Source organism: Callospermophilus lateralis, unplaced genomic scaffold (genome assembly GCF_048772815.1).
Source record: "Callospermophilus lateralis isolate mCalLat2 unplaced genomic scaffold, mCalLat2.hap1 Scaffold_997, whole genome shotgun sequence".
In the NCBI taxonomy this organism is placed as follows: domain Eukaryota; kingdom Metazoa; phylum Chordata; class Mammalia; order Rodentia; family Sciuridae; genus Callospermophilus; species Callospermophilus lateralis.
Genome location: NW_027518176.1, coordinates 322501 through 332803, shown reverse-complemented (window position 1 = coordinate 332803; position 10303 = coordinate 322501). Strand labels below are relative to the sequence as shown.

The 10303-nt window shown below is 33.4% G+C and overlaps 1 pseudogene; it reads right to left on the bottom strand.

Annotated features, from left to right (window-relative positions):
• Positions 1 to 3530: 3530 nt before the first annotated feature.
• On the bottom strand, positions 3531 to 3778 carry LOC143641368 (ATP synthase F(0) complex subunit f, mitochondrial pseudogene; annotated as a pseudogene).
• Positions 3779 to 10303: the final 6525 nt, after the last annotated feature.

Sequence of the window (10303 nt, the reverse complement as noted above, 5' to 3'; positions counted from 1 at the left end):
TTATGCCAAATCATACAATAATTTATTTAATTCATCAGATGACAATTAAGAATGTTTTTAGTACATGATCAACACTGTACTAGATGTTCTGAATATGATGCCAGATATCAAATTTGATGTTAAAAGTCTAATATCCAAAGGTAAGGACTAAACAAACAGTCCCTTAGTGAAATTTTATTCTAATGTAGAAAGCATATAATAATTGTTAACGACACAAATAGCTGTACAATTATAATGAAAGTTTTCATGAAGAATGCTCAGTGTCAATTACAGCACAAAATATGCAAGGTCAGAAAGATTATGAAACTTACCAGAAAAAGATGCAATTAAACTAAGACTTCATAGATAAGGCAGAGCTACTTTGGAAAAGAGGGGAAGGATAGACACTCCACTGAGAGAGAAAGCAAATATAAGGCCTTTGGAGAGGAGGAATAAGGGTAGGTGTTGGAGATTAAAGTCAGTGTGCCTGCAACCAAGAGCTACAGCAAATGTGTGGCATTAAGGTGGCTGGAGCCAGTAGGCAGAAGCCCAGTGAAAGCAGAGTGCTTGAGTCTTTGAAGCAGGGCCACAATATGATGAGACTGAGATTAGGAGAAAAGAATCCCATTCATGGTTCCATTTCAGTAGAGAGAGCAAACTGGAGAGTAGGCAGGTGTCCCAACTTGGCAGCAAGCAGCTATTTCAAGGCCATGAGAGAGGTGCTGATGGCTCTGGCAGACATAAAGAAAAGTCTGGCCTTTGGGGCGGGGGTTCCAGAAATAAAAGTTTTTAAAATTTGTTTTATTTGAATATGTGAGAGGGACAGTAATAAAAAAGCTAATCCTTAAGTTTTAAATTTATTATCTGGTTTGTTGAATATAATATTCAGTAACAGAGAGATATTGGAATAATGATAATAATTTGGGAAAACAAAACAATCCCTAAAATCTGAATAGACATCTTTTTATACAACAAAATAAGTTTTGAAATTCAATCTCTGAAAATCTCTCTCTCTCTCTCTCTCTCTCTCTCTCTCTCTCTCTCTCTCTCTCTCTCTCTCTCTCTCTCTCTCTCTCTCTATCTCTCTCTCTCTAAGTTTGCAATCAAGCTGGGATCCACAATGATCAATGAAGCCAAAGACACTACAGAAATTCACAGTAACCACACACAGACAAAATAATTTTTTCTATTCACTGTGTGTGATCCATTCTTGTTTTGTTTTGCACTTTAACACTTTTGAAATTTGAACACATCTAACATCAGATAATCAACATTAATATCTATATACCTTTTTATGTTGAATTTATTGTTTCCTTTTTTCTTGAAGAATTGCCCTTCAAAATATGAAATATCTAAAAAATGAGTCAATTGAGAACCAAGAAAATCAATTATTCATTGTCATTCAATTAAAAACGATGACAATAGAAATCACCAACTGTATTTACTTAGATGCTGTTTTGAAAGACATTTAATATTAATCTCCATAATGTTAAGAAAAAATGTTATTTTAAGCTATGATTGTATTTGGGAAATTTAGAAAACTACCCATATGTTCATTATTAAACACTATGTTTAGTAATATTTTTAGAAATATTTTAATCACATTAAAGTGGGTCTACATTTTTCTACTATTTGGGTGATGTTCAACTTCTTTAGAATTTTTCTGATAATAATATTTCCCCAAAGGGTAGATCCAACACAGCTCTACTATCTACTATCATATTTAAAAAAAATTAAGTTTTAATTTGTTCTATATGACAGCAGAATGCATTACAATTTATATTACACATATAACCACATTTTTTTTTATATCTCTGGTTGTACAAAGATGGTGAATGAGATGGACATCATTACACAACATAGTTTTAATGCAGACATGGTCCTGTAGCCACGTATTATTCTGTTTTGCTTTTATTTATATGCTCAAAGTGCCTTTTGTCTTGTAGAATCATTTTCTTTGATTTTATAAATTGACTAATGATTATAGAGAAATTTTATGTGTGAGGCATCAAAGTGTTTTCTATTAATTAGGTCATTTACAATATAGCATTCATTTTCTTTTACCCCCGAATTACAGAATGAAGGCAGAAAGTTAAGGAATGATCTAATTTTCATGCAGTTCATCATACCAGAGTCAAGGAGAAAAAAAAAAAAATTTCCTGCACATGTACCTTATTTCTTGACATATGCAGCAATTCCATTGCTCACTTATGTTTTCTCCAAATTTAGTAATTTGCACAATATTCTTGAGTAGATTCCCCTCCTCAACAAATCTTTTCCCACTAACCTACATCTTATCTTTCCAACTTTCTATCAGTCTCAGTAGCTGTCCAAAAATGAATCATTCCTCTGTATTCTACACAATCTGGTTCTTCCAAAGTGAATTCAGCCTCATTCAATTAAATCTCATCCTCAACTATTTTAAAACATAGTAAAAAATTAAATAAATACAACAATGCATTAGGTTTACAGTTTCTTCCTCTGGCTGTTCACATGTCTTGTCACATGTCTTTGGTCAATATTCTCTGTGTTTGCATTCTTACATTTCCAATGTTTCATTAACTTTGGAAATTGTTTAAATCTACCCTCTTCCTTCTGTTTTTATCACTTATGCTAAGATTATTTCCAAACTGCATCAACATGTTGTGTTCTGTCTCTAGCATTTACCTTTGCAGATCTTCTCTCCTAGTAGTACTTGATCCTCTAAACTTTGTTCCTGCATTCACTTAATCCAAAGCATCATCACTACCTTCTGCAATGGCTTTTTAACTGAACTTCCTTCCATTACATGCAAGCTCTAGCTTATCATTTCTCCTAAAATTGCCAGACAGAGCTCTCTATGCCACATGTCTTATAATGCTTCCTATCTGTTTAAAAACCACTGGGATCCATGTATTATTCTTAGTTTTAAACTAAGCAGTTGTATGAGTTTTTTTTTCCTTGAAGATGATTATGCCAAAATATTCTTTTTAAAAGACTTTTCTAGCAACCTGCTGTTGTCATTTATACACTGAAATACAAAGTCTAATTTGCCTTTCAAGAATATAGATTAGATTTAGTGACTCACTTCTAATGAATAATAAGTAGTGAAAGAACATGGTATGATTATAAGACTGGGTTATAAAAGACAAAACATACAATAGAACCTAGCATCAACCAGAACAGATTCTAATCACAGTCCCAGTTGAGGTTTCAAGTGACAGCCAGCATCATCTACCTGCCCAACAACTGAATACTGGGGACTACAGAGGATTCTGAGTGTTGTTACTAAGTAGAGTAGAGGTGAATTTTTTTTGCCATGCCCTATTCAAAAACCAGATTTCTAAATGTTTTCATTGTTTTAAGCCACTAGGTTTTGGATTTTTATTTCTTATATAAACATAAACAAACAACAAAGAAATCTTAATTTTTTTAACCAGTCACCTTTATTTGGTGTTAATACTCAGGATATGAAAGAATTCAGCCATGAGGCCACTTTCATACTGGAGGCAGTCCCAATCAGGAGTACATAGTATACTCTCCACACTGATGCCTCTTCATTGGTACTTGCATCACCACTCATGCTTGAGGTACTGTTAAGAAAGGCAGTAGCTGAAAAGCAGCATGCTGCCATCACCATGTTGACACCTGCAATGCTCCCCTTCTTCACGTTGACGTACTTGTAACACTGGTAGTAACCTCTCTGAAATGCTCAGCAAATGCCTTTAGGGGAAAAATCCCACATCAATATCCACCTTGGGCACTCCCCTAGTTTGACATCCATGGGTTTCTTCTCTTTCACTGGCATGACTAATGCCATCTTAAAATCTTAGTGTCTGCTGAGCCAGGCCATGTAAGGTTCTTATCTTAATCTTTAACCTAACCTTCCACTCCATATTGCATACATAGCTTGAATTATATTAAACTGTCTGCACTTGCCCATAGATACTATATTTTTAGACACTGAAATATTTGAAGACATAAGACCTTAGGAAAGTTCTTTCTGAACACTTCCTAACAATTCTTCCATTTATGGAGAAAGTACTATTAGTTAAGATTCAATTCTTGACACCACTTCTCAGTGGCTTTCCATAATCCCCAGTTTGCATTAGAAATCCATTTCTCTCTTTTACCTTAACATCAAATATAACTTGTGTTGGATTAATAGCAAAATGGATAAATGCTCTGTAAGTGTAGTTCATGCAATTAACACATACAATCTGTCAGAATATGATCATCAAAATGTTGTAAATTATTTGTTACATTTATAGGAAAAGTCAGCCTTTCTAGCTAGTATTAATTTTACAAGCTAAAATGTGAGCTGTCAGTAACAACTGAAGCAGTGTTAGCTCTGCTCTATTTGTTTTTATTCTTTGGAGAAATACAGTTGGATGATGATTCCATTCAGGAATTATAATCATACCATATCAGACACCTAGGTAGTAGCCACAACACTGATATTTTATTGTTGCCTTCAAATTCAATTAAAAGTAAACCATTTCTTTGCAGCTCTTTGATGTGTAAAAATGTTCTTCTCTGAGATTTGAGTCATGGATACAGATCTTGCTTTGTAAACCTAATCTCCTCATAGCTCAACTCTTCTGTCTGTGCTCTCATTATCTTTCCTCTGAACTCTACCTCTTCTACAACCTTATCTCCTTTCCCCGTGCAGCTTTCTCCAATCATATTTTTTTTCTAACCATGCCACTTTCTTTCTTCTCTTCCCTATGAGTTCATACTCTGTGGGTATACCTGTGGCAAATTGTTATGCTTCCTTTAACCATGACAGATAATTCACAGGGGTCCAGGAAAAATCTCTATGGCTCTAACATTCACAGCTGTTCTATGAATTTAAAATTAATTGAGACTATGGTTCAGTGATACTTTTGTCATTTTCCTGGGTTTAAAAAAAAGATATTGGTTGTGCGATCTTATTTTTGTGATAGTATTTTATTTGAATAGTCACAGAAAAAAACTGCATAGACCCATCATTATATATAAATTTCAAGTTTTAAATTTCACACTTACAAAATGGCAAATATTAGAAAGGAATGATAGAATGTTGAGTGAAATCCTATACAATGTGAGATTAGATTTGTGCATGACATGACTTTTTTAAAAAATAGCTTATTTATTTATTTAGGCAATACTGGGGACACAAACAGAGGACCTTGTGCTTACCACGCAAGCACTGAGCCACACCCAGCCCATAACTGAATATTTTTTTACCAAAATCTGGCTTATTTTTATTTTAAATGTAAACAATTAAATAAATTTAGTTGTTTATGATAAAAAATTCAGGTGTTTATGATTAAAAAAATCTTTGTTTTTTCTTCTGTAATCAAAATTACACAAAGTCGGATATGGGTTGCATGATAAAGCAACAGTTAATGTATAGCTATGTAACATAGGAAATATTCAGGAACCTTGATAATACTTTTAGATTTCTCAATAAATAAAAATATAATTCCCCTACTAAATATTCAGGCCCTAGGTTTTACACCATTCTCTTTATTTTCATATTATATTTCATTCATTGGGGTCAGCCAAAAATGTGGTATCCAGAGTGATCGTGTCCAATCAATCAAGTAAAAATAGACTTTTCAGCATGTATTTATGCACAAATGCCCTTTGTATAAGACAAGAAAGGACTACAGAGGTTGCAAACATATTATTTTCTCTCTGATTTAAAATATCCCCTGAAATTCTTCAGGAATTCTGAAAATGCTCCTGGGAATCTCTTGGTATTTAGTGTTTGAAATATTAATTATTAAAAATAATCCAAAATGTGAAAATGAGATATTCTTGACATTAAAATGGTCTGCCTTACAAATGGTAGATTACCAAATTCAAGTTTGTGAGGATTCATATAAAGATATTGAAGTTTTCATAGACCCACAGAGGATTTGTTCATTTACATTTGAGCAATTATCTTCCACATAATCTGAACATTTGTTTAAAACCAGTAATGTTTACACATGTTTTTCCTTCTAAATAACTATTTGTTTCTATAATAAAAAAATAATAATGCACTAGACAGTAAAAGAGTTAAATTTTTATTTCAAAGGATTTATGAATATGAAGAAGAGAGTTTGAAGTTGTCAAATACTTTTCTTCAGGCCCCAATGAGTAGGGTAGCTATCCTTATATGCTAATGTGAAATATTATGAATCTTTACCCAGGCAGTGAACTTTGGAGTAATTTAGATGAAGAAGTCCACAAGAAGAAGTGGGGGAGGGAGGGTGAGGGACATTTACTATATGTTTAATGAATGTTTGGTAATCCTAGTAGATTTTATGTAATTTTCAGCATTAATCTGGACTTTATAACCACTTTATGCCCTTTAGTAAGACAAGTCAATTCTCTGGGTTTATTTCTGATACCTAGGAGTGTTATGAACTGACTGGGAAGGTTTTTAAGAATTAAAACATGTAAGTCTGGGCTGGGGTTGTACCTCAGTTTAGAGTGCTTTCCTGGCATATGTGAGGCACTGGGTTTGATCCTGAGCCTAAATAGATAAGTAAAATAAAGATATTGTGTCCACCTACAACTAAAAAAAAATTAAAAAATAATATGAGTCTTAGGTACCTATTTATGAATAACCATATACATATTTTAAAACATAATTTGAGGGGTTTGAGATATAGCTCAGTTAGTAGAGTGCTTGCCTTCTTGCATGTACAAGGATATGGGTTCAATCCCAAGCACCACCAAAAAAAATAAAATGAAATAAAAAATAAAAAATAAATAAAACATAATTTGTTCAGAAATTTTATGTATGTAATCGAAAAGACTGATGTGATTAATTCATAGATCTTAATTGTTGTCTTAAATGCTTTTGAATGTGAAATATTATGTATTTCTTCACAGTAATATTAATTTCATTAAATAAAAATTCATCACATTCTCCCAAAGATCACCAAAATATTTATGGAAAAATCAAGCACAAGAAAACTTTACAAATAAAAATATTTTCAAAAAGTGGGTAAAAGTCACTTTAATTTCTAATAGTTTCATTTGAAAAATTATCATTTTCTCTTTTTTTTTTAAAGAGAGAGTGGGAGAGAGAGAGAGAGAGAGAGAAAATTTTTTTAATATTTATTTTTTAGTTCTCGGCGGACACAGCATCTTTGTTTTGTATGTGGTGCTGAGGATCGAACCCGGGCTGCATGCATACCAGGCAAGCGCGCTACCACCTGAGCCAAATCCCCAGCCCTCATTTTCTCTTAATTAAGAAATTATGTCATAAAAGTTTTCTGTGCAGCGCAGTAAATAACTTATTAAGGAATTATTTGTTTGACCAAAATTTAGAAGTTGTTTAGAATAAAAACAAAACATTGAGTTGGGCATGGTGATACACACCTGTAATCCTAGAGGCTTGTGAAGCTAAGGCAGGACAATTGAAAGTTCAAAGCCAGCCTCAGCAATTTTGTGAGGCCGTATGCAATTTAATGAGGCCCTATGCAATTCAGCCTCAGCAAGTTAGTGAGGCCCTATGCCAAAGTGTCTCAAATAAAGAAACAAACAAACAAAAATAAAACTTTAAAAGGGCTGGAGATATGTGGGAATGTGGATGTAGCTTAGTGGTTTAGCACCCCTGGGGTTAATACCTGTACCAAAAAAAAAAAGAATATTTTTTATTTTTCTTATTTCTTTTCAAGTATTTAGCTAAAAGGATTTAAATGTTTTATTTTAGTAATACACTGGGAGACCAAATTTATAATATATTTTCAATGGTGTCTTCATTATGTATATCATATAAATAATTTTCTTTAAAAAATATGAAATGTTCATTAAATTAAAGCTGAACTTTCAAAACCTGCACTGTAGAATTAGGTTAGCAAGGTTTTGTTTGTTTGTTTCATTTTTGTTTTTGCATTAGATCTTTTCTATTGTACTCTAGTATATATCCCATCCTAAATTTTTAGACTATGTGTTATTCATGTCACCTTACATTAAAGCTTGAAGTTACATTTTTTTTTTCCTGTGCCATTTTTGGTTAGTTTAATGCAGTCAGTTGGAGAAAGAAGCCTGAGAAGGAGTCCCTCAGAGTTAGGCCTGAAGACTGAGTGCAAATACTCTCAAGGCCTAACCTTGAACAACAATCAGAAAACTTGAAAGAAATCACTTAGTATGGACTCAGTAAGGTCAGCTCTATCCTGGTGCCCTTTTACTGAGGTCCCAAGGAAAAATGGGCACTACAGGTAAGAAGCTGATAGAACTAGAGCTATGTGACTTAGGCAGTCACTGAACAGAATGGAAGCTCTTAACACTATCCTGTAGATAATGGACATGTCTCCACCTTTACAGGAAGCAGGGCTAAGTAAATCCCTAATGATTTCAGGTTAGGAAAGATCTTGACTCATATAACTCATGGTAGAAGCTATATGTTCTACTCTGAACTATGTACAGCATAGATCCAAAAGACTCAGATGTATGCTGTACATACTTCAGAGTAGAACATATAGCTTCTACAAATTGAACAACTGAAACAAAGGGTTTGCATTTGCTGCTGCTCCAAGGTATAATCACAGATTTCTTCAGCAAATTCTGATTTTCAGGTGAAGTATTTCTTGATGGAAAGAAGGCTAGAGGCAGATCTTTCTTGAATACAGAATATGGGTTTCCATAGACAAGACTTGTTACATTTAAATGAAGCATTGAATAAAGTATTTTAGGCCACAAACATATTAAGGCTGGTATCATGTCTCAATAATAAGTGTATTTTCTCCAGTGCCTTACATAGAATATGTCATTAATAGCCATTTTTATTTCAATTAATTAACTATGGTGTAGAATCATATCTGATTAAGTAGACCTCAAAATATAATTCTTACTTAAAATGTAAAATATTTGCTGTACAATTTGAGTGGAAGTGAGCATTCATTATCTAGACGGCTAATTTAAATTTTGGCGTGGATTGGAGCCTCAAGACCAACCTTTAGATTGAGCTGATAAGTCTCTGCTGTGTTGGGTCTTCTTGTTACATGGTTAATCCCCCCTCATCATAGCAAAATTCATCACAACTATTCAGATCATTAATCTTCCTGCTATTTTTATTCAAATGGTTGATTTTGATGAACTTAATAGGAGGATAATAAATCCAGGCAATTTGCCTATGAATGTAATTCCCTTGCTAATGTATACCTGCCACCCAGGCACAAGGCACATCCCGTAGGGCTTCCCCTTGGAATGATTTCCTTCACTCTCAAGACACTTTTTTTAAAGTAATTAATTCATTTTTATTCCAATTTGTTATATATGATAGTAGAATGCATTAAAATTTATATTACACATATAGAACACAATTTTTATCTCTGGTTGTATACAAAGTATATTCATACCATTTATGTTTTCATACATGTACTTAGGGTAATGATGTCCATCTCATTTCACCATGTTTTTTACCCCATTGTCTCTCTCTTCCCCTCCCACCAGTTTGCCCTATCTAGATTTCATCTAATCCTCCAACGCTCCACTCCCAACTCCACTATGAATCAACCTTCCTATATCAGAGAAAATATTTGGCAATTGTTTTGGGGGATTGGCTAACTTCACTTAGCATTATATTCTCCAACTCCATCCATTTACCTGAAAATGCCATGATTTTATTCTCTTTTATTCCTGAGTAATATTCCATTGTGTATATATACCACAGTTTCTTTACCCATTTATCTAGGTTGGTTTCACAGTTTAGCTATTGTGAATTGTGCTGCTATAAACATTGATGTGACTGTGTCCCTGTAGTATGCTGTTTTTTTTCTTAAATAGAGAGAGTGTAAGTGTGTGTGTGTGTGTGTGTGTGTGTGTGTGAGAGAGAGAGAGAGAGAGAGAGAGAGAGAGAGAGAGAATTTTTTAATGTTTATTCATTTAGTTTTTTTTAGTTTTTTTAGTTTTTTAGTTTTTTTTAGTTTTCAGCAAACACAACATCTTTTTTTTAAAGAGAGATGTGAGAGAGAATTTTTAAATATATATTTATTTTATTTAATATTATTTATTATTTATTATTAATATTATTTATCATTTAATATTATTTATTTATTTATTTATTTATTTATTTATTTATTTTAGTTCTCGAGTGCGCTACCGCTTGAGCCACATCCCCAGCCCCAACATCTTTGCTTTTTTGTATGTAGTCCTGAGGATCGAAGCCGGGCCACACACATGCCAGGCAAGCACACTACCACTTGAGCCACATCCCCAGCCCAGTATGCTGTTTTTAAGTCCTTTGGGTATAGACAGAGGAATGGAATGGCGGGGTAAAATGGTGGTTCCATTTCTAGTTTTCCAAGAAATATCCATACTGCTTTACATATTGGCTGCACCAACTTGTAGTCCCACCAGC